At 45.4% G+C, this 27,622-nt stretch overlaps 1 protein-coding gene across 3 annotated transcripts in view; it reads left to right on the forward strand.

Moving 5' to 3' along the window:
- Window positions 1–27,622, forward strand: part of ST5 (suppression of tumorigenicity 5) — a 670,601-nt gene that overhangs the window by 328,580 nt on the left and 314,399 nt on the right. The window lies entirely within an intron of this gene.

Here is a 27,622-nt window from a genome sequence, read left to right on the forward strand (position 1 = left end):
GTGCTTGCGCCTTCTGTACCATCTGCTGCAGCGGTGTCTGGCCCTTTACCTGTGGTGAGGTCCTCGACGTCGGCTGCCACCCAGGTCGACTCCCCTTCGACGTCGGTGGAGGGAGCTTCACCGCAGTTGGACCAGGTATCGGCCTCTCGACATCGCCACAGAGGACATCGTTCCTCGGCGTCGAGGTAGGTCCAGTGTCGAAGCACCTTAACTCAGGTTTTATCTGACACTGAGCAGGAGCGTTCGTGGGAGTCAGATGATCCCAGGTATTTCTCTTCTGATGAGTCCTTTGGGATTCCCTCCGAACCTTCCCCTCCACCAGAAAGGAGACTATCTCCACCGCAGAGTATGTCCTTCTCCTCTTTTGTCCGGGAAATGGCTATTTCCTTCCATGTGGAGGTTGAGGATGAGTCCAGGACTGAGATGCTCGAGGTTATGGTCCCAAAAAAAAACCTGAATTTGAGTATCGGATCCACGGTGAACCTGGGTTGATGAGGTCCTACTTACCCCACAATTCCATGGTGGTGGACTCCACCCTCAAGAGAGCCAGGAGTACTAGAGACTGTGCTTCGGCGCCCCCAGGCAGAGAAGCTAGGACTCTTGAATCTTTTGGGAGGAAGACGTATCAGGCCGCTATGCTTGCTGCCAAGATCCAGTCATACCAGCTCTTCATGAGCGTCCACTTGCAGTACTCGATACGTCACCTGTCCAGCCTAGTTGATGCACTCCCTACGAAGCTGGCCGAGCCTTTTCGCCAGGTGGTCAGGCAGCAGAAGGCGTGTCGCAAGTTCCTGGCCCGGGATACTTTTGACGTGACATCCAGGATCGCTGCTCAAGGTATAGTGATGCACAGACTCTCATGGCTGCATGTCTCTGACCTGGATCATTCTGTCCAGCAGTGGATGGCGGATGTTCCTTGCCGGGGGGGGGGGGGGGGGGGGGACGACAACCTTTTAGGAGAAAAAGTAGAGGATCTTGTTGATCAGATCAAGAAGCATAATGATGCTATGGATTCTCTCTCCCACCGGGCACCTTCTGCTACTGCCTAGGAGGTATTTTGGAGGGAAGAGGAGTGCTCTCTATTCTTATCCTAGGCGTAGGTACACTCCTCCTTCTCGGCAGCCTACTCAGGCTCAGCCCCAGGGCGCTGAGCCTGGCCAACAGTGTGCGTCTAAGGCCCATACTGATCCCCAGCAAAAGCAAGGGACAGGCTTTTGACTGGCTCCAGTTAAGCATAGCCTCAATAAAAGTGTCCATGCAGGACGACTTGCCGGTTGGAGGAAGGTTGATATTTTTTCACCAAAGGTGGCCTCTTATAACCTCCGACCGGTGGGTTCTTCAAATAGTCTGGTTAGGATACACCCTCAATCTGGAATTCAAACCTCCAAATTGCCCACCGGGAGCTCATTCTTACAGCTCCCAGCACAAGCAGGTACTTGCAGAGGAACTCTCCGCCCTTTAATAGGCCAGTGCGGTCGAACCCGTTCCACCTGGGGAAGAAGTGCTGGGATTCTATTCGAGGTACTTCCTTGTGCACAAAAAGACAGGGGGGATGCGTCCCATCCTAGACCTAAGAGGCCTGAACAAATTTCTTGTTCAAAAAAAGTTGAGAATGGTTTCTCTGGGTCACCCTTCTTCCCATGATTCAAGAGAACGATTGGCTATGCTCTCTGGACTTAAAGGATGCTTACACACACATCTCGATACTTCCATATCATCATGCTGATCAATCCATAGACTGGTGGGTTGTGTCCATCTACCAGCAGGTGGAGATAGAGAGCAATCTTTTTGCCTCCCTATATGTGGTCATGTGCTGCCGGAAACTCCTCAGTATGTTCTCTATCTCAGCAGGTGGTGGTCACACACAGCAGCAGCTCTGGCTAGGTCTCCAAGCCTAATTCTTAGGTTTTGTTGAGTACCTGGGGTTGAGGGCTCTTCTTGAGCAAGTGCAAACCTGGTGGTGCCAGGTCCCTCCTTTTCTCCCCCCTCCCGCTGGCTCCGTTAAAAAAAAAAAAAAAAATTGTGGACGTCCTTTAAGGGTGTTTATTTCAACGTTTATATCAGCGTTTATTGCAGCTGCTCACTGGGACACCAGTTCGTTACAGCTCGGAACGAGAAGCAGGTAATTTTTACCTTTGGTAGCGGGCAGGGGGTTCCCCGATCGGTCTCCACGTGGCTTATGACGTCGGAGGGCGAGGGCGCGAAGAATCGCTCCCCGGATCGCGTGTGCACGTCTAGCGGGGATGCGGGGGTTTCAAAGCCTGAATCACCTTTTTTTGGGTGTCAGTTTGGAGTCCGGTCAGTGTCCCGGTTCTTCCTCCGGTGCGGCGGTTTTTCCCGCCATAAGCGCCCATCCCCCGCTGCTCGCCCCCCCCCCCATTTTGGCCGGCCACTCTGCTCAGATGGCTTCTTCTTGGGCCGCTCTCGAGGTGGGAGACGTTAATGCTATGGTCGCCCTTGATTCGGGCGACGGCAAGAAAGCGGCAAAAGTTAAGCGCCATTCTTCCCGCGCGGCTCCTTCTCGGAGTTTCGCGCCGGATGCCATTTTGGATGCACAGCATGTTTCTCCCCCGCTCTTGTGAGCGCCGGTTGAGGGTGCGTCTAGGGCCGTGGCCCAGGCTGCAGAAGTGCACAGACTGGGGTGTTTCTCCCCTGAGTTCTGCTGCATCAGGCTTTTCTTATGCAAAACGCTGCCCCTGCTCCCCTGTCTGATAAAGGAGTTGAGGCCTCCGGAAGCAAACGCCCTCGGATGGATTTCCAGGCCCTAGAGGGCTCTGTCTCCTCTGATGTAGATGAGGGCAGCGTATTTGAGTTCTCCCAACGGTCCTTTGGGGATTCCTTGGAGGAGACGGATTCCTGCTCGGATGGAGTGGATGACCCCTCTGCAGCGCGGATCTTTCGCTCGGAGGATTTGCCCAACCTGTTAGTGCAGGCCATGAGCATTTTGAAGATTTCCTCTCTGGAGGACGTCTCTCCCTCAGCCTCTGCTGGCTCTGCCATTATGCTGGGGACGAAGCGCCCGCCTAGAACCTTTCACGTGCATGAAGCCATGCACACCTTGATTTCGGCTCAATGGGATTTCCCAGAAGCGAGCCTTAAAGTGGCTAGGGCTATGTCCTGCCTGTATCCTCTGCCTGAAGGCGAACGGGAGGCCTTTCTTTGGACTACCATGGATTCCTTAATCACTGCGGTGACTAAGAAAACGGCGTTGCCGGTGGAAGGTGGCACGGCCCTAAAGGACGCCCAAGACAGAAGATTGGAGGTGGCTTTAAAGTCGTCCTTCGAGGCGGCTGCTTTAAGTTTGCAGGCCTCAGTTTGCGGCTCCTATGTGGCCAGGACGTGCCTGACGATTGTGCAGCGGGCTTCCCCCTCGGATCCTTCATTCAGGGCTGATTGGCCAGCCCTGGAATCGGGCTTGGCCTACTTGGCAGACTTGCTGTAAGATGTCTTGATAGCCTCGGCTAAAGGTATGGCTCAGACAGTCTCTGCTCGGCGCTGGCTTTGGCTGAAGCAATGGTCTGCTGACCACGCCTCTAAGTCTCGCCTGGCTAAGTTGCCTTTTAAAGGCAAGCAGCTCTTTGGGGTCGAGCTGGACAAGATTGTGACCGATCTCGGCACGTCCAAGGGCAAGAGGTTACTGGAGGTCAGGGCTCGGGCCAGTGGTGCCCGCCCCGGTTCCTCCAAAGGACGGTTTCAGGAAGCCCGTCGGTATCGCCCGGGCAAGTCGGGCTCCTCTGCCCCCTCTTCCTTTAAGAGGAACTTCTGCCCCAAGCAGCATTCCTTTCGCAGAGACTGCCACCCCGGAGGTGCGTCCTCCGGTCCTCCCCCAGGGTCTCGTACCCAATGATGGGGCCCTGGTCCATGGCCCAGAGCAGATTGGAGGACGCCTATCCTCGTTTCTGGGCGAGTGGACCAGGGTAACTTCAAACGCTTGGGTGCTGGAAGTCATCAGAGACCGCTACAAGCTAGAGTTCTGCCAACCCTTAAGAGACGGGTTTGTGCACTCTCCCTGCAAGTCTCTGGTCAAAGCTGTGGCAGTGCAGCAGATTTTGGACAATCTGATCCGCCTGGGTGCGGTCGTTCCGATGCCAGAAGATCAGCTTGGCAAGGGACGTTACTCCATTTACTTTGTGGTACCAAAGAAAGTAGGTTCTGTACGGCCTATCCTCGACCTCAAAGCGGTCAATCGGGCCTTGAAAGTTCGACACTTCCGAATAGAGACTCTCCGCTCTGTTATAGCGGCAGTGAAGGCAGGGGAGTTCCTGGCATCCTTGGACATCAAGGAAGCTTACTTGCATATTCCCATCTAGCTCCTCATCAACACTTTCTGCGTTTTGCAGTCCTGGGCCGACACTTCCAGTTCAGAGCCCTCCCGTTCGGGTTGGCTACTGCTCTGCGGACCTTCTCCAAAGTAATGGTGGTCATCGCGGCCTTCCTACACAAGGAAGGAGTACAAGTCCATCCTTATCTGGACGACTGGTTGATCCGAGCCCCCTCTTATGCAGAGTGCGGCAGAGCTTCAGACCAGGTGATTGCTCTTTTGAGCTCCCTGGGGTGGATCATCAACTGGGAGAAAAGCCAGCTGCGCCCGACTCAGTCCCTGGAGTATCTGGGAGTTCGTTTCGACACCCAAGTGGGCAGAGTGTTCCTGCCAGACAATCGGATTGTCAAGCTTCAGGCTCAGGTGGACAAGTTCCTAGTAGCCTTTCCTCTTGGGGCTTGGGACTATGTGCAGCTGTTGGGCTCTATGATGGCCACGATGGAAGTAGTGCCCTGGGCCAGGGCCCATATGAGACCTCTACAGCACTTTCTGCTACAGCGATGGACTCCAGTGTCGGAGGATTACGCTGTGCGCCTTCCCTTGGATCCAGCGGTGCGCAAGGCGCTGAGCTGGTGGCTGAGGCCAGACAAGCTGTCCGCAGGAATGCCTCTTTTGACCCCGGAGTGGGTTGTCGTCACGACGGACGCCTCTTTGACGGGCTGGGGAGCCCACTGTTTGGGAAGGACAGCGCAGGGGCTCTGGTCTCCTGCAGAGGCAAAGTGGTCTATCAACCTCCTGGAACTCAGAGCCATTCGGTTGGCGCTTTTGGAGTTTCTCCCGGTACTGGCGATGAAACCAGTACGGGTCCTGTTGGACAATGCCACGGCCGTGGCCTATGTCAATCGCCAGGGAGGTACCAAGAGCACCCCTCTAGCCAAGGAGGCCATGAATCTATGCCAGTGTGCGGAAGCGAACCTGGAACAGCTGTCTGCGGCCCACATTGCCGGAGTCATGAATGTCAAGGCGGACTTTCTCAGTCGCCATATCTTGGATCCCGGAGAGTGGCAGCTATCTGCTCAGGCATTCTTGGACATCACGAAGCGCTAGGGCCAGCCGAGCATAGATCTGATGGCGTCATCGGCCAATTGCCAAGTGCTGCGCTTTTTCAGCAGAGAACGGGACCCTCGATCTCTGGGAGTAGATGCTCTTCTCCAACGGTGGCCGACACAGGAGCTTCTCTATGTGTTCCCGCCCTGGCCCATGTTGGGCAGGGTGCTAGACCGGGTGGCAAAGCATCCGGGTCGGATAATCCTGGTGGGTCCGGACTGGCCCAGACGTCCCTGGTATGCGGACTTGATCAGGCTCTCAGTGGACGGCCCTCTGCGACTGCCAGTGGTGCGGGGCCTGTTGCATCAGGGTCTCATGGTGATGGAGGATCCCTCCCCCTTTGGTCTTACGGCCTGGCTATTGAGCGGCAGCGTCTGAGGAAGAAGGGCTTCTCAGACAAGGTCATCGCCACTATGCTGAGAGCAAGGAAGCGCTCTACTTCTACTGCTTACGCCAGGGTTTGGTGTACCTTTGCATCGTGGTGTGAGGCAGGCTCTCTTTCTCCCTTCCCTGCTCCAATTTCTTCAGTGTTGGCGTTCCTGCAAGAAGGTCTGGAGAAAGGCCTGTCGCTCAGTTCCCTTAAAGTCCAGGTAGCGGCTCTGGCTTGCTTCAGGTGTCGCCTGAAGGGTGCTTCCCTGGCCTCGCAGCCAGATGTGGTGCGCTTTCTCAGGGGAGTTAATCACCTGCGCCCCCCTCTGCACTCGGTGGTGCCTGCGTGGAATCTCAATCTGGTGCTAAGAACCTTGCAGAAGCCACCTTTTGAACCCTTGTCGAGGGCATCTCTGAAAGACCTGAAGTTGAAAGCATTCTTTTTGGTGGCTATCACTTCAGCCAGACGAGTTTCCGAGCTCCAGGCGCTATCATGTCTGGAGCCCTTCCTGCAGTTCACTGAGGCAGGAGTGTCTATTCGCACAGTGCCTTCCTTCCTGCCCAAGATTGTTTCTCGTTTCCATGTGAATCAGCAGCTCTGCCTACCCTCCTTTCGTAGGGAGGACTACCCAGAGGAGTATTCGGCTCTCAAATATCTAGATGTGAGACGAGTCATCATCAGATACTTGGAAGTGACCAATGATTTCCGGAAGTCGGACCATCTGTTTGTGCTGTTCGCAGGTCCTTGTAAGGGTCTGCAGGCATCCAAGCCTACAGTGGCACGATGGGTCAAGGAAACCATTGCAGCGGCTTATGTGGCCGCGGGGAAGATGCCGCCTATCCAGCTGAAGGCTCAGTCCAATAGAGCACAGGCGGCCTCGATGGCAGAGGCCGGGTCCGTCTCCTTGGAAGAGATTTGTATGGTGGCAACTTTGACATCGGCTCATACCTTCTCCAGTCATTACCGCTTGACTGTGGCTGCTCGGGCGGAGGCCCGATTTGGAGCTTCAGTGTTGCGGTCAGGGATTTCTATGTCCCGCCCTGGGTGAGTACTGCTTCGGTACATCCCACCAGTCTATGGATTGATCAGCATGATGATATGGAAGGTAAAATTATGTATCATACCTGATAATTTTCTTTCCATTAATCATAGCTGATCAATAGCCCCTCCCAGATATCTGTACTGTTTATATTCTGGTTGCATTTCAGGTTCAAGTTTAGTCTTCAGTTCCTGTTCAGGAGAATCTTCGTGTTCAAGTTTTTTTGATTGAATTCTTCTGGAGTTGAGACGATTTTGTGTTACAGTGAGCTGCTGCATTCCTCTCCCCTCCGTTTTACGGGGCTGGATTGAGACCTAAATTCTGCTGGCGCTCCCTCCCGCTTCGTGCGGCAATAGGGCAGCCCTTTATCCCTCCCGCTTTGGCGGTGTTAGGGTCAGCCAGCTCCTCCCGCGGTTGCGGTTGCAGGATAAGCAGATCCTCCCGCATCGGCGGGTGTGGTGTCCCTCCCCCACTCCGCGTGGATGAGCTGGACGGATTCCCCTCCCCCGTTTTGGCGGTGGTGAGCTGGGCAGAGTGTCCCTTTGTGGGTGTAATTCTCTAAGTGCTGAGTCCTGCGGATGGAGCTTTGATATCGACATACTGAGGAGTTTCCAGCAGCACATGACCACATATAGGGAGGCAAAAGGTTTGCTCTCTATCTCCACCTGCTGGTAGATGGACACAACCCACCAGTCTATGGATTGATCAGCTATGATTAATGGAAAGAAAATTATCAGGTATGATACATAATTTTACCTTCCAGTGCACAGAAAGTATACTTTCGGCTGAGAACACAGCACTTTAAGTACTGTGTACTGCCCTTTGGTCTGGCGTCCGCTCCCAGAGTGTTCACAAAGTGTCTGGCGGTAGTTGCAGCATCACTACACAGACTAGGAGTGCATGTGTTCCCTTATCTCGATGATTGGCTGGTGAAGAGCACCTCGAAGGTAGGCGCTCAGCAGTCCATGTGAATGACTATTCAAGTACTAGAGCTACTGGGGTTTGTGATAAATTATTCCAAGTCCCATCTCACCCCAGTTCAGGAATTGGAATTCATTGGAGCACTGCTGGATACGAAGACAACTCGTGTTTATCTTCCCGAGGCAAGGGCAGTCAACCTCCTGTCCCTAGTGTCCTTAGTACGAGCATCTCAGCAGATCACAGCTCGGCAGGTGTTGAGACTCCTGGGGCACATGGCCTCCACAGTTCTTGTAACTCCCATGGCACATCTGCACATGAGATCAGCTCAATGGACCCTAGCCTCCCAGTGGTGTCAAGCTACAGGAGATCTAGAGGATGTGATCCAACATATCCACCGACTTCCGGAATTCTCTGCAGTGGTGGACGATGCAAACCAATTTGACCTTGGGACGTCCATTCCAAATTCTTCAGCCACAAAAATTGCTGACGACTGATGCATCCCTCCTAGGATGAGGGGCTCATGTCAGTGGACTTCACACACAAGGAGCTTGGTCCTTTCAGGAAAAGGATCTTCAGATCAATCTCCTGGAATTGTGAGCGATCTGGAACGCTCTAAAGGCTTTCAGAGATCGGCTGTCTAACCAAATTATGTTGATTCAGACAGACAATCAGGTTGCCATGTACTACACCAACAAGCAGGGGGCACCGGATCTCGCCCTCTGTGTCAGGAAGCCGTCCAGATGTGGCTTTAGGCTCGCCATCACAGCATGTTTCTCCAAGCCACTTATCTGGCAGGCGTAAACAGTCTGGCCAACAGATTGAGCAGGATAATGCAACCTCACGAGTGGTCACTGACCATGGACGTTGTCCGCAAGCTCTTCCGAACCTGGGACACCCCCTCGGTGGATCTTTTTGCCACTCAGATCAATCACAAGGTCCCTCAGTTCTGTTCCATGCTTCAGGCCCACGACAGACTAGCGTCAGATGCCTTTCTCCTGCATTGGGGGACAGGCCTTTTGTATGCGTATCCTCCCATACCTCTAGTAGGGAAGACCTTGGCGAAACTCAAGCAAGACTGTGGAACCATGATCCTAATTGCACCCTTCTGGCCGCGTCAGATTTGGTTCCCTCTTCTTATGGAATTGTCCTCCGAGGAACTGTGGAGATTGGAATGTTTTTCAACCCTCATCACCCAGAACCAGGGGTCGCTTCTACATCCCAACCTCCAGTCTCTGGCTCTCACGGCCTCGACGTTGAGAGCTTAGAATTTGCGTCCTTGGGTCTTTCAGAGGGTGTCTCCCGAGTCTTGCTTGCTTCCAGAAAAGATTCCACGAAGAGGTGTTACTCTTTCAAATGGAAGAGGTTTGCCATCTAGTGTGACAGCAAGGCTATAGATCCTCTTTCTTGTCCTACACGGACCCTGCTTGAATACCTTCTACACTTATCAGAGTCTGGTCTCAAGACCAACTCCATAAGAGTTCACCTTAGTGCGATCAGTGCTTATCATCGCCGTGTAGAGGGTAAGCCTATCTCTGGACAGCCTTCAGTAGTTCGCTTTATGAGAGGTTTGCTTTTGTCAAAGCCCCAAGTCAAACCTCCACCAGTGTCATGGGATCTCAACGCCGTTCTCATCCAGCTGATGAAAGCTCCTTTTGAGCCACTGAATTCCTGCCATCTGAAGTACTTGACCTGGAAGGTCATTTTCTTGGTGGCTGTTACTTCAGCTCGTAGGGTCAGTGAGCTTCAGGCCTTAGTAATGCATGCACCTTATATTAAGTTTCATCACAACAGAGTAGTCCTCCGCACTCACCCTAAGTTTCTGCCAAAGGTGGTGTCAGAGTTCCATTTGAACCAGTCAGTTGTCTTGCCAACATTCTTTCCCTGTCCTCATACCCGCCCTGGCGAAAGCAGTTTGCATTCCTTGGACTGCAAGAGAGCATTGGCCTTTTATGTGGAGCGGACAAAGCCCTTCAGACAGTCCTCCCAGTTGTTTGTTTCTTTCGACCCCAACAGGAGGGGAGTCGCCATTGGAAAACGCACAATCTCCAGTTGGCTAGCAGATTGCATTTCCTTCACTTATGCCAAAGCTGGGCTGACTCTAGAGGGCCATGTCACGGCTCATAATGTTACAGCCATGGCTGCGTCAGTGGCTCACTTAAAGTGAGCCTCCATTGAAGAGATTTGCAAGGCTGGAACTTGGTCATCAGTGCACACATTCACATTTCACTACTGCTTTCAGCAGGACACCCAACGTGACAGTTGGTTTGGGCAGTCGGTGCTGCAGAATCTGTTCGTGGTTTAGGATCCAACTCCACCCCCCTAGACCCATTTTTGTTCTTTTTCAGGCTGCACTCTGTTAGTTGTTTATGCACCTAATTTTAACTACCCGAGACATTATCCGATGTGCATAGTGTATACACATTTCTATGTATCTATATAATGTGTATAGTATATACACCCTGTAATTTATTATAGCCTCTTACCGTTATAGAAGACTCTGGTGCAGGAAATATATATATATCTCACTAGAATAGCTGCAAAACAGCTTGGATAGATTCAAATACGTTCAGGAGGTAAATAGACAGATTACTGATAAGAATTACTATATTCCATTAGAGGAAGATCCTACAAATCAATTACAGAAAGAAATTGAAGAAATTACCGTCTTAGCATGTGATGCAGGATACCTTACAAGTAAAGAAAAAGATTTTCTTTTAGTTCCAGCCCCAGTCATACCCACATTTTATATTTTACCTAAGATCCATAAATCTACGTCAGATCCACCAGGACGACCAATAGTTTCAGGGAATGGATCCATTTTAGAACCTCTATCACAGTTTGTAGATTTCTTTTTGCGTCCATACGTACCTCAGATAACATCATACGTGAGAGATTCTACACATATTCTAAACATGTTAGAAGATTTTGACAGAGATTTAACGAATGTTATACTGGTGACTCTTGATATAGATTCCTTGTACACCAATATACCCCAGTTAGAGAGTTTAGCAATTATAGAAAAAACGTTACAAAATAGAACTATTTTACGAAGAATACCCAACTTTTTAATCATGGCCTTTGCGACATATGCCTTAACTAAAAATTATTTTGAGTTTCAAAAAAATATTTACCAACAAATACGAGGCACTGCTATGGGTTCTCCTATGGCTCCAGACGTCGCAAATTTATATGTAGCAGACTTTGAAAAAAAAGTTTTAGTTAATCATCCATATACATCTGAAATAATCTTTTACAAGCGTTATATAGATGACATCTTGATTTTATGGGAAGGTGATGAAAATAGACTACTAGAGTTTTTCAATTGGCTTAATGGTCTAGATATGTATTTACAGTTTAAGATACAATATGATAGGTGTCAAATCTCATATTTAGATATCCAGATTATTAAAACTCCTTATAGATTAATCACACAAGTTTTCAAAAAACCAACAGATCGCAATACCTATTTACATTTTCAAAGTTTCCACAATCGAAGTCTCAAGACAAATCTTCCTTATTCTCAATTCTTAAGATTAAGAAGATTATGTACGACCCTCGAAGATTTTGAATTCCATGCACAAGAGATGTCCCAGCGATTTATTCAGAGAGGGTATCCCATTAAAGTAGTAGAACAATGTAGAAACAAAGCAAGGATACAAGAAAGAGAGCAATTACTCATCCAAAAGAAAGAGAGGAAGACACCAGAACTAATCTGTACCTTAAAATACTCCACAATTTCAAATCAGATTAAGAAAATTATTCATAAGAATTGGCATATTTTAGAAACACATACATGTTTTCAAGAGTCTCGTCCCACCATTGCATATGCAAGAAATAAAAATTTAAAGGAACATTTAGTTCCTTCAACACTTCCAGAAGAAATTGTAGGCGACACAGTATTTTTTGGACACTACCCCTGTGGGAAATGTACAGTGTGTAAACATTGCATTACTTTACAAAACTTTATACATCCAGTCACCAAAAAGATTTTTTCATTGAAACATTCCACAAACTGTACCACCACTCATGTAATATATGTAATTAAGTGTCCGTGTGAACGTCTATACTTAGGCAAAACAAAAAGAATGATAAAAACAAGGATCATAGAACACAGGTCCTGCATAAGTAGGAATATTGTGACAGCTCCGTTAGTTAATCACTGGTATGAGGCAGAACACACAATAGATGATTTAAAATTTTTTATTAAACATATTCAAAAGAAATGGAGAGGTGGTAACATAGACAACATTTTACTGAAAGAAGAACAACGTCTCATTTATACATTAAACACCGTTTCACCACATGGTCTTAACATGGAACTAGATTTAATTCCCTTTGTGTGATTATACACATTTCCATACATTGCTAATTTTCTTCTTCCACATTTCAATTGAAGTTTTTCCGTTCTTCTTTAGTTGTAGTTAGATGTAGTTATATGTACTTATTTTAAAGTCATCAACTATTATATGGCAATTTAAATATATTGTCCATGAAGATCCAGAATTAGTTTTTTCTTTTTTTTCTTTCTTCCCATTTTTTGCATCTGTTTTGTTAAGAATCTAATTTGTCGTTTTTAATTCTGATTTAATATTATTATAGACATTACTGTTAACAAGTTGAATACATGATAATATAATTACATCTTTTTACAGAGCATTGGTATACATTTTGACCAAAATTCTTTTTTAAATCCCATTTGTCATCCTTTTTGATCAAATGTTTAAATTTACACTGATATAGAATTATAACATTGAACATTCAAATGCAAGTCTACAACTATAGCACATAGATTATTTTTGGAGTATCCATAAAAGCAACATAAGGCATTTTTTATTCTTACGAGATATAAATTTTATTTTAAAATGATTAGTATACATTTATCACAACTACTTTGCCAATATGTGTAATCTTTGACGTAAGAAAGTATACAAAAACTATATACACGTTATCATACGATAGAATACTAGAAAATAATATAAGTATTTTACTATTAAGTTTTAATGTCTAGTCATTTTGTATCCACTATCTTCATTGGATATATTTAGTTTGATAACCTTATATTATATTATAAAAATAATTTACGTTTTTATAAGTCTTACATATTTAGAAAATAAATTTCGTATATTAAATTAAGGATTAGAACAGAATTGCATTGTTAATTGCATTTTTTAGGCACCATTGAATTTTTATATGATTTTAACTTTGACGCTTAATTTTTAGCTATTAAGATCATGACAACTTGTGAGAAGTCGTTTGACCAATATATATCTCTTTTTGATTAAGAATCAGACCAGTATGTTTAAAACATATGCATTTTTATTTAATTGTATTCGATTTAGTAAGTTAATTATTGTTTCATCAAAATAGCCATACACTGTTTTTTGATTCTTAGGTTAATCATAAAACTAGTAATATAACCTTAGGCAATTAGCAATAAATTGGCACTATTTGAGTCACGTTTAGCCTACAAGACCATTATTCGATCTAAATCGTGAGTCACAATTAGCTTATTTAATTACTAATTAGAAAATTAGAATTACATGCATAATGTAAGTGTTTATTGAATAGGTACAATATATAAGTTTAGAAGATTTACACACTCTCTTCAAGGTAACAGGTTTCAATGAGACTGCCTATTCATTTTCGATCTATCTTCGATATGAAGGAGAATTCATTTAAATATATTATTCACATTTGTCAATATCCGTGAGTTCGTTCGAGCTAATATAGATCATCACCTAAGTGGTTTAAAACATAGGAAGTGACGTGTATCTGTTACAGTTTACTTTTGGCGGGAGAAATCTTTTTGAAAGATGCGGATATGACGTGAGCAGTGACGTTTTCATTAGATTAAACATTTCTATAAAGGAAGATGTATACGTCACGCCAGGTGATTGCCAGCGAATGCCAAGCTGTTTTGCAGCTATTCTAGTGAGATATATATATATATTTCCTGCACCAGAGTCTTCTATAACGGTAAGAGGCTATAATAAATTACAGGGTGTATATACTATACACATTATATAGATACATAGAAATGTGTATACACTATGCACATCGGATAATGTCTCGGGTAGTTAAAATTAGGTGCAGAAGATCCCAGGGTACTGGCCTTATGAAATATTTAAACAGTATACGCTATGCGGGTAAATATAGGAATACCGAATACCATCCATAATCTTGGTTCGGTTATAGATCTTTAACGGATATACTCAGTTGAAAAACGTGACAAGCGATGTTTACAATATCTTTTCTTACATGCACATTAATTTACCCTTGAGTCTCCCGTTATATACATCACGTAAATATTGCACCCTGATAGCATTTTAATCACTAAATATTCTTTTATAAGCAAAATATTGTATAAGACAGTACACAATAGATACGCGATATATAATCTATAATAAGGAGCTAGAAGTTCTATAGCAAGATCGGGAACATCAACCTCCACAGTTTAAACATTTTCTCCCTTTGTCATATAGATTTTTGTCAGACCGTGCACACAGCCTTTTTAAAGGTAGAGTGTTGTTGAATAAAGGTGCGTTTAATTGAATACTCTTCAAGGACTGATATTACCAGATAATACATACATGGTGTAACAGGTAACTTCAAAATTAAAATTACCCTTTTTCCAAAATATGAATTGTAAATTATGGCTCTATATAACAGTCTTAGTCCTATGATGATCAAGAATTTGTATTAAACCATATATGTATAGAACGATTAAGACCTTTAGAAATTTAGAAGCTCTGATAATTCTGTTGTATTTCAGTATTTGTAATAAGTTTTAAAAGATATACTTTTTAGTAACAATATGTGATTCATCGATAAATATAAATTTAAAGATGAGTGATCTTAACTTTATGACTAGTTTATTTAAAATATGTATTCTGTTTGTTTTCCATTGTTTTTATATTGTCTTTGGCTAGTTTCCTTCTTAAAATAGTACTTAAAGAAAGCACTGGACCAATGATTGTAGTTCATTTGTTTTTTGTCTTTTATTGTATATTGATTAATCTTTGATTATAGTTCAAGATGTTTAAAATCGATATGTTTTAAATTAAATTAAATTTGTTTTATTTAGACTCCTGACGCAGGCCAGTTGGGCCGAAACACAGCTGTGTCGAGTCATATCACCTTAATAAATCTATTCAGTTTTTTTCATTTTGCTTGTGTCGTCTCATTTTTTTTGATTTTTATATTTTATTCATAATTTTATTTTTTATAGTTTTTTCTTCCTTTTGTGCATTTTGTATTTTTCATTTTTTATAATTTTCTTTTTTCTACTGTTCTTTGGTTTACCTTTGGTTTTTTTCTCTTTTCCTTTTTTCCGTTTTTTGCGTCATCTTCGCTGTTTTTGACTATGGAATTTGATGTACCATTTTTACAATGACTTTAAAAGGTTAATTTGCTGATAATGATCTTATTATTTTGCCTAACTGGAATAGGTATTTTCCTGATAGCTTACTAAGCTGCTTTCAAAAGTGGCTGGTGCTGTTCGTAGTCATGGGCTTTCCACACACTGTAGATAGTTTTGTAGATGGTGTTTTTGTATCTTATAGGAGTAGGTGGTTTCTGTTTTCTGGGCTAGCATTTCTTGAAGATAGTTCAATCATGTTACGCATATATTTGGGTGCCATTCCGAATAGCATCTTGAAAATCAGGGTGGTCGCTTGTATCCCACATTTTCCCACCTATTTGCAGGCTCAATGTGGCTTACACAGCCCTGTTATGGTGATGCCATTCCAGGGTAAAAGATACAATTGGTGTTACAAAATATCGAGGATAACATAAGAACTAATCAAACAGTTATAGAAAGAAGCTTTTCAGGGAAGGGCGGAGTGGTGAAGTGTTATAATTAGGCTATGGATTCTCGAGGTAGGCTTTGTTGAAGAGATATGTTTTCAGAGATTTGTGAAAGTTAGTTATTTCGTTAATTGTTTTCAGGCTACTTGGTAGTGCATTCCACATCTGCGTGCTCGTGTAGGAAAAGCTGGTCGCATGTGTTAGTTTGTATTTTACTCCTTTGCAGCTGGGGAAGTGTAGATTAAGAAATGTGCGGGCAGATTTCTTAGCATTTCTGGGAGGGAGGTCTACAGGGTCCAGCATGTAGGACGGGGCGTCTCCGTAAATAATTTTATGAACAGTCGTGCAGATCTTGCCAAGATCTTTTGGATCTTGCCAGGTATTTGTGACCTGGATTGGCCGCTGTTGGAAACAGGATGCTGGGCTTGATGGACCTTTGGTCTGTCCCAGTATGGCAATACTTACGTACTTATGATTCCCACTTTACTGTAAGGCAGTACAAAAATTTGGGGTAAGATGTTTTGCGGTCCTTGGTAAGATGATTTGTCTTAGGTAAACAAAATTAAAAATATGATTTTGCCTAACTGGAATAGGTATTTTCCTGATAGCTTACTAAGCTGCTTTCAAAAGTGGCTGGTGCTGTTCGTAGTCATGGGCTTTCCACACACTGTGGCCACTTTTTTTAGCTGCTCTGCAGGAAAGACTCCGCATAAGCGTGCACACGGAATATGGAAGCCGATTGGTGCGTGACAAAGGGGCGGTAAATCTGAAATCTTGTTGATTAACTGCCACAGGCAGAAGAAGCGAAAGAATGTTGTTAAGAGTGTACACTGGAGTTGTCGTCGTCATCGCGCAACTGTAAGACTTTAACACTGGCTGAACGAATAGAAGTTCTTAAAAAATTAGAAAACAAACAAAAGTCAAGCATCTATTGCTAAAGAATATGGTGTCAATCCCAGTCAAATTTCACGTATCTTGAAGCAGAAAGAACAGCTTCTGAAAGACTGGCAAAACAATACAAATCCACATCGGAAATGAAAACGGGCGGGAAAAGCTGAGGAGGTAGAAGATGCTTTTCTTCAGTGGTTTTCTCAAGTCAGGAGCAGACAGTTTCCTGTCAGTGGGCCACTGCTTATGGAGAAAGCTAATCAGCTTGCTGAAAGTCTTGGACTAACTGAATCCAAAGCTACTGTTGAATGGTTGGAAAGATGGAAGGAGAGGAACAACATAATATTCAAGAAACAGCATGGTGAAAAACAAGATGCTGATGACTTTGGTGCTGAAAATTGGGTTGTTTCAGTTCTTCCTTCCATCTTGAACGAGTTTGCATCTCGTGACATTTTCAATGCTGATGAGAATGGACTCTACTGGCGAGCGATTCCTGATGGAACACTTGCATTCAAACAAGCCGAAACTACAGGAAGTAAAACGTCGAAGGACCGACTGACGATCCTCCTTTGCTGCAATATGGATGGGAGTGAGAAGTTGGAACTACTCGTCATTGGAAAGAGCAAACGGCCCCGTTGCTTCAAGAATGTTAAGCGACTTCCTGTGTCATACGAGGCTAACGCAAATTCATGGATGACTGGGGAAATTTGGAAGCAGTGGCTAAAGAAGTTAGACACTAGAATGCGGGCACAAAAGGGTCAGATTTTGTTGCTTTGTGATAATTGTGCTGCACACAGTGATGATGTGAGGCTGTCTAACATCATGGTGGTCTTCCTGCCACCAAACACTACCTCTCTGATCCAACCTATGCATCAGGGCATAATAGCCAATTTCAAATAACATTATCGGGCTCTTGTGCTACGTCGTCTGATGAGCATTATGGATGACCAGACTGGCAAGGATAAATATGCTGTTGAACTGGCTTGTAATTGGATTCCCTACATATGCAGAAAGAAGCCTGGAATAATGTTACACAGGCAACCATTGTGAACTGCTACAAGCGGGAAAGCTTTGTTAGGGATGTGGAGAGGGACGAAACAGATGCAGCAGTTGCAAATGCGTCAGATGAACAGGCTATTGACATCCCAGCCTGTGTTACTGAAGAGGAGTTTCATCACTACGTAGCTGTTGATTATGATCTACAAACAGCTGACGACAATACTGATGTCCAGATATGTGCCTACACGCAGGCAACGGCTGATGATGAAACAGATGTTGAAATGAGCAGCGAGGCACATGCTGATGAAATTCAACAACCTCCTGTCACTTTTGCAAGAGTGCTGGAGAGTCTCAACACTGTGTGGGCCTATCTGGAGGCCACTGGATGTCAGTGCTATGACGGTTTTTACCATCTGGCAGACGTAGTCTATGGAACTCACAGACACAAGAGTGTACAGAGGATTGTTAACTGACGTTAGGCTTACTTGAAGTAATCAGAGACTGTATACTGTACATATAATAAACATATGTACATACTGTACATATGTTTATCAGATGTCAAGCTTCTTTTTTGGGTCACAGCGGTTAAGTGCACGCTCCGGGTAACTGCATGCATTTCTTTGGTCCCAGACCCTTGCACTTAAGCAGATTGCACTGTATATATATATATATATATATATATATATATATATATATATATATATATATATATATATATATATATATGTGTGTGTTTGTGTAAAATTTAGTTATATATTTTTTTCATAGCTTATGCCCAGCTTCACAGTGTATATTTAGGTTTATTATAGCTTGATGAATTGCTTTTTTTAACATATAAATCAAAGCGATGTACAAAAAAAATATAAAAGCTAAAAGAAAAAAACAGTGAAAAGAATATCAATAATAAAAAGGAACGAATCCATTCATACCAGAGGTCAATCAACCAAGAACAAGCAATTCCTACTGTTGTATTCATCTGGTTCGATCGCTCCATACCATAGAGACTCTGTAAGAAATAAATCTGTTAAAAAAAAAAAAAAAAAAAGGTTTTCAAAGTAGCCATAAATATTTTTAAATGAGGTCTGATATTCAAGGGGAGACCATTCGAGAGAAAAAAGGCCACGAAATAAAGAACACTTTTTTTTTTCGTTACCTGATAATAGGCTTGCTTGGGATTTGGTAGGACAAGCCTATGGTAACTGAGGGATTGTAAACAATGGGCAGGTATATAAGAGATAGTTAATGGTGCTAAATAGTCAGGAAGATCTGTATGTACAGATTTTTAGGCCAAGATGAGAATTCTTCTTTGTTTACAATTGTCTGGAAAGAGCAAGATGCATCAGGTTGATGCAGATAATTATCTCATAATGAAACAAGGCAGTTCTACCCTCCACATTGGATTCCTGTTGGCAGACAGTGAATAAAACAGTTGGTGGGAGTGAGAAGCAGTGCAGCTGCTGCTGCTAATAAGAATCATACCAATTATATTAGCTTTTTTATCCTTTAAGGGAGCCATACTTTATTATAGGCAATTTTTTTTTAATAAACTTTTATTGATGACAACAACAATAATTCGTATACACCAAACTTTTATGAACAAAAACCATTTAGACACTATCAACACAAGTTCCATTACTTATGACCCAATTTTCGTTTTTCTTGCTCCCCCCCCCCCTCCTACCATCCTGCCCTCTCGCCCTTCTTCACCAGGTATGCCTCTAATATTATAATTAACCATTGATGACCCTGCTCCGTGCTAGCGGGGTCAATGTGTCCATAATTGGTAGCCAACATTGCAAAAACTTTCCTCCCTTTAGGGAGGCCAAATCCAAGACATCTTTTCTTTCCATGGCACAGAGTGAGATCATGTAAGCCCGCCACAGTTGGGTCGTGGGCCCCTCCTCCATCATCACCGCTCTTCGCAGAAAGGCTTTAAACCCTGCTTTGTTTCTTCCTCTAATCGTGTACATCTCAAACAGCAATCCTGGGTGTCGTTTCCATGTAATACCCCACATCCTAGACACTTGTGTACATAGTAAGGTCCAAAAGGCTAGTATCGGTGGACAGTGCCAAAACATATGTCCCAAGTGTGCTCCCAGCCCCGTACAACCTGGACAGTCGTCTCTCTGCCTCAGGGTTGCTTTGAATGCCCTATGTGGTGAAATATAAAGTCTCATCAGAAATTTATACTGGGTCTCTCGAATATCTGCGTTTCCAAATTCTCTATAGCATGTCTGTAAACAGGATTGCAAGCTGGCTTCCCCAATGCTTAACCCCAATTCCTTTGTCCATTCTTGTGCCAACTTGGCATATTGAGCTGTTGGTTGTGCTTCTTTAATCTGCATATGATAATATTTCAAGGGGACCACCCTCTGTGCCTCTAAATCATAGATTTCTGTCAGTTGCTTATGCACTGTAGATTCAAGCGAGGGCCTGGGGAGTGATCGTAGATAATGTTGCAACTGGGTGTATGCTAGAAAATCTCGGCATTCTAATCCCTGGTGTCTCTGCAACTCCTTCTGAGTCCACAGCGTTCCATCTTTCTTCAGAATTTGGAACAAGAAAAATATGCCCTTGGCTCTCCAGTTGGCAAAGGTGGCCGAGGAGTTACCTACCGGGAACTCCTCGTTGCCTCCCAGAGGCAGGAAAGACGTCACCTTTGTGTTAAACTTGAGTAAGGTGCAGATCCATTTCCACGTCTTTTTTATGGGTTTAAATAATAATGTCATGGAATTTGAGATTTTCACCCCTCCCGGTCCCGCATGTAGCCAGTAACTAAAGTGAGTGTTTCCCAGCAAGATGCACTCCGTTTCGGGAAAAGAAAAATGTGAAGTCCCCTTGAACCAGTCCGCGATGTGTCGCATGCAGCCCGCTGCTGATATCCATTTGACGCTCAACACTCCCAGGCCCCCCTTATCCCTGGGCAGATATGTTTGTTTCAGTGACACTCAGGCCCTGCGTCCGTCCCACAGAAATCTTTTAAGCAGCCTGTGTAGCTCTGATTCATCTTTATTTTTGATAAACAATGACAGTACCTGTACCACATATGTCCACCTAAGTATTAAAATCATATTGTATAGGGCTACCCGCCCCCACAGCGAGAGGGGCAGTTTTTGCCACATTAGTAATGTTGTCTTTGTCGTTTCCCATAATGGTTTTAGATTAAGTTGGTATAATTGCCTCAACTGGGTTGGTATATAGATGCCCAGATATTTTATTGCATTTGTGCCCCACTGTAGAGGGAAGAGTCCCCTCCACTGTGTTTTTATTGCGGCTGTAGTTGGCAGGGCTATTGATTTTTGTTTATTTAGTGTGAACCCTGAGTAATATCCAAATTCATCTATTGTTTCTAGTAGGCTTGCAAGTGAGTTTTGCGGATTTGTAAGTGTAAGCAAGATGTCGTCCGCAAAGGCCAACACCTTAACCTGTAACTGTGGTAGTGTTACTCCCAAAATCTCTTTATTCTTACTCACCATACGTAAGAGGGGTTCTAAATATAATAAAAAGAGTAAAGGAGAGAGCGGGCACCCTTGACGCGTTCCTCTTTGTATAGGGAAAGCTGCAGAAGTCATAATATTTGCTGTGACGTGCACTGTGGGTGCTGCGTATAGTGTTGATATCGCTCTTAGGTGCATGCCCTCTAGTCCCACATATTTAAGCACCTTAAAAAGATAGTCCCAGTGCACTTTGTCAAATGCTTTCTCCGCGTCTAGGCTCACCAGGAGCAATGGGTCATCACGTGCTTGACTCTGCGCTAGCGCTAGTAGTGCTCGTCGGACATTAAGCCCCGGGTGTCTCCCCTTCACGAATCCTACTTGATGGTCGCCTATTAATGCTGGTAGATGTTTTGCTAGCCTATCTGCCAGTAGTTGGGCCAATATGACCTGTTCCTCGCCAAATCCAAAGGCCATTACTCCATCCTCATCCTCCTCGACCTATCCGCCGCCTTTGACACCGTCAATCATAATTTACTTCTTGACACACTGTCCTCATTTGGGTTCCAGGGCTCCGTCCTCTCCTGGTTCTCCTCGTATCTTTCCCAACGCACCTTCAGAGTATCTTGTAATGGCTCCTCTTCCACCCCCATCCCGCTCTCTGTTGGGGTTCCCCAAGGATCTGTCCTTGGACCGCTTCTCTTCTCGATATACACCTCTTCCCTTGGCTCGTTGATCTCATGTCATGGTTTCCAGTACCATCTCTATGCCGATGACACCCAGCTTTACCTCTCCACTCCCGACATCACAGTTGAAACCCAGGCCAAAGTTTCAGCCTGCCTTTCCGACATCGCTGCCTGGATGTCCAACCGGCATCTGAAACTGAACATGGCAAAGACTGAGCTCCTTATCTTTCCACCCAAACCCTCTTCTCCTCTTCCCCCACTTTCCGTCTCTGTTGACAACACCCTCATCCTCCCCGTCTCTTCAGCACGCAATCTCGGAGTCATCTTCGATTCCTCCCTCACCTTCTCTGCCCATATCCAACAGACAGCTAAGACCTGTCGCTTCTTCCTCTATAATATTAGCAAAATTCGCCCCTTCCTCTCTGAACAGACCACCCGCACCCTCGTCCACTCACTCGTTACCTCTCGTCTTGACTATTGCAACCTTCTCCTCGCTGGCCTCCCGCTTAGCCACCTATCCCCCCTTCAATCTGTCCAAAATTCCGCCGCACGTCTTATCTACCGCGTGAACCGATACTCTCATATCACCCCCCTCCTTAAGTCGCTTCACTGGCTCCCAATCCACTACCGTATACAGTTCAAGCTTCTTCTATTGACCTTCAAGTGCACTCAATCTGCTGCCCCCCATTACCTCTCTACCCTCCTCTCCCCGTATGTTCCCACCCGTAACCTCCGCTCTCAGGACAAATCACTCCTATCTGTACCCTTCTCCACCACCGCTAACTCCAGACTCCGCCCCTTCTGCCTCGCAGCACCTTATGCCTGGAACAGACTTCCTGAGCCCATACGCCATGCGCCCTCCCTGCCCATCTTCAAGTCCTTACTCAAGGCCCATCTCTTCTCCCTTGCTTTTGGCACCTAACCACCTTCCCCATTCCTGTTACCTACACTGACTGCGTAGTCTATTACCGTTAGATTGTAAGCTCTCTTGAGCAGGGACTGTCCCTCCCCGTGTTTAAACTTGTACAGCGCTGCGTAACCCTGGCAGCGCTATAGAAATGCTAAGTAGTAGTAGTAGTAGTATTTTGAGGTCTACATTTAACATCGAAATTGGCCGGTATGCTTCTAAGGCCTCTGGGGGGTTTCCAGGTTTCGGTATCAGTTATAAGAGCCTCATTTGCTCTGGGGGGCCAGGCTCCTCGCTCCACCGTTTCCTCAAAATATATTGTTAGAGGCCCGCTCACCCTGTGCCCCAAGATCTTGTAATATTCTGTGGAGAATCCGTCTATCCCTGGGCTTGTGCCTCCCACGAGGGACTTAATCACCTGCTGCACCTCTTGCGCACGTAGTGGGGCATTTAATTGGTTGCTAATTTCTTGGGAGAGGCATGGCATCCCAGCGTCCTCTAAATAGTCCACTAGCTCCGGCCCTACTGGTTCTGGGTCTGCCCTGTATGTTCCTGTAAAATAAGTTGTAGAATTTTCCTTGGCCTATGTTTCTGTGTGCCATCTGGGCCTTTCAATGTGTGAATGAATTTTTTAGATGCCCACGTTCTTACCAATTTTGCTAAGAGTTTCCCATTCCTATTGCCAAATTTAAAATATTGAAATCGCTTGCTAAATAAAAATTATTTTGTGCGTTCATGTATCAGTGTATTGAGGCAAGCCAGGTTAGTCAGCATTTGTTTCTAATTGTTTTTTGTGGGGTGTTGGTGTCGTTGCTTAGATTTGACGTATTGGCGTTCTAGTTGAATAATGCCCTGAGATATTCTCCTGTTCCGGGCTGCTACATAACTAATTATCTCCCTCTCATCACTGCTTTTGATGTCTCCTAGAACAATCCAGGGTTATCCTGGTGTATGTTATTGGTCTCTACATAGTTCTCCCATTTCAGCTCTAGATAATTTTTAAAGTCTGGGTCTCCCGCTAGATATGCCGGAAATCTCCATTGTCTAAATGGCTCTATGGCTGGTCCCATCTCCACATCCACCCAGATCAGTGTGTGGTCTCATATGGCCATCGGTCCCACAGTCGCAGAGTGCACCTTCGAGAATAAAGGGGCTGACAATAAAATATAGTCGATGCGGGACCAGGTCCTGTGTACTTTTGAAAGATGGGTATAGTCTCTTTGGGTTGGGTGCAACAGACGCCAGGGATCTACCAGATCTAGTGTTGTACAAATGTAGTCCAAGCCTCTGCCTTTACCCATTGCCCCCCAGGCCTTGGAAGACGATCGGTTCAGGCTCGGATCTAACACTTGATTAAAGTCTCCCATTATTATCCAAGGGGCTGTGTCATATTTTAACCCCAGTTTCACTAGCGTTGGGAAGAATTTCAGGTCTCGTGTATTGGGCCCATAGAGCATAGGTAGTATTCCTTGCCCAGATAATTCATATGTATCAAAATAAGTCTGCCTGCTTTGTCTCGTTCCACCACGCGTGTTTCGCAGGGTAGGCCTCTCTTAATAAGAATTGCTACTCCCCCCTTGTGGCCGGCCGCTGATGAATAGTGACACTCTCCCACCCATTGTTGTCGCAATTTCTGATGTTCCTCATCAGTCAGCTTGGTCTCCTGTAGACATGCAATAGTGGCCTGGTGGTTTTTTTAGGCATGTTAATATCTTGGTCCGCTTCACCGGGGAGTTTATCCCTGAAACATTCCAAGAGATCAAACGTAAAGTAGGAATCTTAGCCATTAGCCTTTTAGATGTAGGTCATGCACAATAAATTCATCATTCTCCCAGGTCTCCCAGCCATGACCTGGCTCCTTTTACATTACTAGGAGTTCGTAATAAACAGGGCCACAGACCTTTATGTAAGGAGAGTAAATAAAAGCAAGAGAAAAAGGAAACCGATATGGTTCTCAAAGTAAGTGGCTGAGAAAATAAAGATTAAAGAGTTAGCGTTCCAGAAATATAGAAAATCTCAAGAGGAGGAACATGGGGAGGAATACCGGATGAAACTGAAAGAAGCCAAGAGAGAGGTACGTCTGGCGAAGGCGCAAGCGGAAGAACAAATGGCTAGAAATGTAAGGAGGGGAGACAAAAACTTCTTCAGGTATATTTGTGAAAGGAGAAAGACTATAAAGGGAATTGTGAGACTAAAAGATACAACAAAACGCTATGTAGAAAATGATGAAGAAAAAGCCAATTTGCTAAATAGATACTTTTGTTCTGTTTTCACTGAAGAAAACCCTGGGGAAGGACCGAGAGGGACTACCAAAAGTACACCTGAGAATGAGGTGGATAGAGCACCGTTCACAGAAGAGAGTGTGTATCAACAACTTGGAAAGCTAAAGGTGGACAAAGCCATGGGGCCGGACGGGATCCACCCCAGAATACTGAGGGAGCTCAGAGAGGTTCTGGCGGGTCCTCTTAAAGACTTGTTTAATAAATCCTTGGAGACGGGAGAGGTTCCGAGGGATTGGAGAACGGCGGAGGTGGTCCCTCTTCACAAAAGTGGGGATAGGGAACAAGCTGGAAACTACAGGCCAGTAAGCCTCACTTTGGTTATTGGAAAAGTAATGGAAGCCATGCTGAAGGAAAGGATAGTGAATTTCCTGGAAGCCAATAAGTTGCAAGATCCGAGACAACATGGTTTCACCAAAGGGAAATCGTGCCAAACGAATCTCATTGAATTCTTTGACTGGGTGACAGGAGAATTAAATCAAGGACGTGCTATGGACGTCATCTACTTAGATTTCAGCAAGGCTTTCGACACGGTTCCCCACAGGAGGCTCTTAAATAAACTAGACGGCCTGAAGATAGGACCCGAAGTGGTGAACTGGATTAGGAACTGGTTGACGGACAGACGCCAGAGGGTGGTGGTGAATGGAGTTCGCTCGGAGGAGGGAAAGGTGAGTAGTGGAGTGCCTCAGGGATCGGTGCTGGGGCCGATTCTGTTCAATATATTTGTGAGTGACATTGCCGAAGGGTTACAAGGTAAAGTTTGCCTTTTTGTGGATGACACCAAGATTTCCAACAGAGTGGACACCCCGGAGGGTGTGGAAAACATGAAAAAAGATCTGAAGAAGCTAGAAGAATGGTCTAACGTTTGGCAATTAAAATTCAATGCGAAGAAATGCAAAGTGATGCACTTAGGGAGTAGAAATCCAAGGGAGGCGTATGTGTTAGGCGGGGAGAGTCTGATAGGCACGGACGGGGAGAGGGATCTTGGGGTGATAGTATCTGAGGACCTGAAGGCGACGAAACAGTGCGACAAGGTGGTGGCAGTAGCTAGAAGATTGCTAGGCTGTATAGAGAGAGGAGTGACCAGCAGAAGAAAGGAGGTTTTAATGCCCCTGTATAAGACGTTGGTGAGGCCCCACCTGGAGTATTGTGTTCAGTTTTGGAGGCCGTATCTTGTGAAGGATGTTAAAAAAATGGAAGCGGTGCAAAGAAAAGCTACGAGGATGGTATGGGATTTACGTTCCAAGACGTATGAAGAGAGGCTTGCTGACCTGAACATGTACACCCTGGAGGAAAGGAGGAACAGGGGTGATATGATACAGACGTTCAAATATTTGAAAGGTATTAATCCGCAAACGAATCTTTTCCGGAGATGGGAAGGCGGTAGAACGAGAGGACATGAAATGAGATTGAAGGGGGGCAGACTCAGGAAAAATGTCAGGAAGTATTTTTTCACGGAGAGGGTGGTGGATGCTTGGAATGCCCTCCCGCGGGAGGTGGTGGAGGTGAAAACGGTAACGGAATTCAAACATGCGTGGGATAAACATAAAGGAATCCTGTGCAGAAGAAAGGGATCCTCAGGAGCTTAGCCTAGAATGGGTGGCAGAGCTGGTGGTTGGGAGGCGGAGCTAGTGTGGGCAGACTTATACGGTCTGTGCCAGAGCCGGTGGTGGGTGGCAGGGATAGTGCTTGGCAGACTTATACGGTCTGTGCCAGAGCTGGTGGTTGGGAGGCGGGGATAGTGCTGGGCAGACTTATACGGTCTGTGCCAGAGCCGGTGGTGGATGGCAGGGATAGTGCTGGGCAGACTTATACGGTCTGTGCCAGAGCTGGTGGTTGGGAGGCGGGGTTGGTGGTTGGGAGGCGGGGATTAGGCTGGCCAGACTTATACGGTCTGTGCACTGAAGAGGACAGTACAAATAAAAAAAGTAGCACATATGAATTTATCTTCTTGGGCAGACTGGATGGACCGTGCAGGTCTTTTTCTGCCGTCATCTACTATGTTACTATTACTATCGAGTATCTTCTACTTACATTGCCTGTGCTCTTCATACCTGGTGAAGACTGCCTACCCCTTTGTCCCCCTCCCCACCTTCCCTCACCTACCCTCTCCCCTCCCTCCCCTTCCCCCTTATCTCTAAACCCCTCTCTATTCTCCCCTACCTTCTCCCGTGTGCCATGGTTATCTGGCATTGGGTCTGTCTGATGCACCCGGGATCCCCCCGCCAAACTCTTTCATCCACAAGTGCAGTTCCCTGTGTGCCTTTCATTTATTTCAATTTTGTCAGTATTGCATTGTTCAGTCCCTGTAAATGGTCTCTTACTGATAATAGTCGTCTACCTCCTGCTCTTCATCAGCTGGTTGTCACTCAGCCATTGAACGCCCGCAATAAGCGTCATCCATCAGTGAGGCGTCCGCCCCTTCTTTAAATCGTTAATAGTCTTGTAAACCACTATCGTGGCTGTTTTATAGGTTAAAATGACTTGAGTTCAAGTTTTAACACTTTGTTGGCCTGCTCTGATCATGCCGGTTCACGGTCAATCCACTCCATCACCGACTCCGGTGTTGTGAACGACTTCCAGCCCTTCTTCGTCTGTACCTTCAATGTCGCTGGGTATTGCAGGACGAATTTTTGTTGTTTTTTCACCAGCTTTGCGCACGTAGTCTTGAACGCCCGTTGCCGCAGTGTCAGAGACGCTGAGTAGTCCTGGAATATTTTTATTGCACCTCCCTCATACTTGGCATCTTCCTTATTTGATTTGTAGAGTCGCAGGACTGCTGCTTTTTGCGAGTAGCTGTGGAATTTGGCAATAACCACCCTAGGTCTTGTCTCACGCTGTTGCTTCTGGCCTATCCGGTGCGCTCTGTCTAAGCGTACGTCAGTACCCTCTCAGGCCTCCGGAAAACGGGCCTGCAGCCATGTT

The sequence above is a fragment of the Microcaecilia unicolor genome, chromosome 4 (genome assembly GCF_901765095.1).
Source record: "Microcaecilia unicolor chromosome 4, aMicUni1.1, whole genome shotgun sequence".
NCBI classification, from domain to species: domain Eukaryota; kingdom Metazoa; phylum Chordata; class Amphibia; order Gymnophiona; family Siphonopidae; genus Microcaecilia; species Microcaecilia unicolor.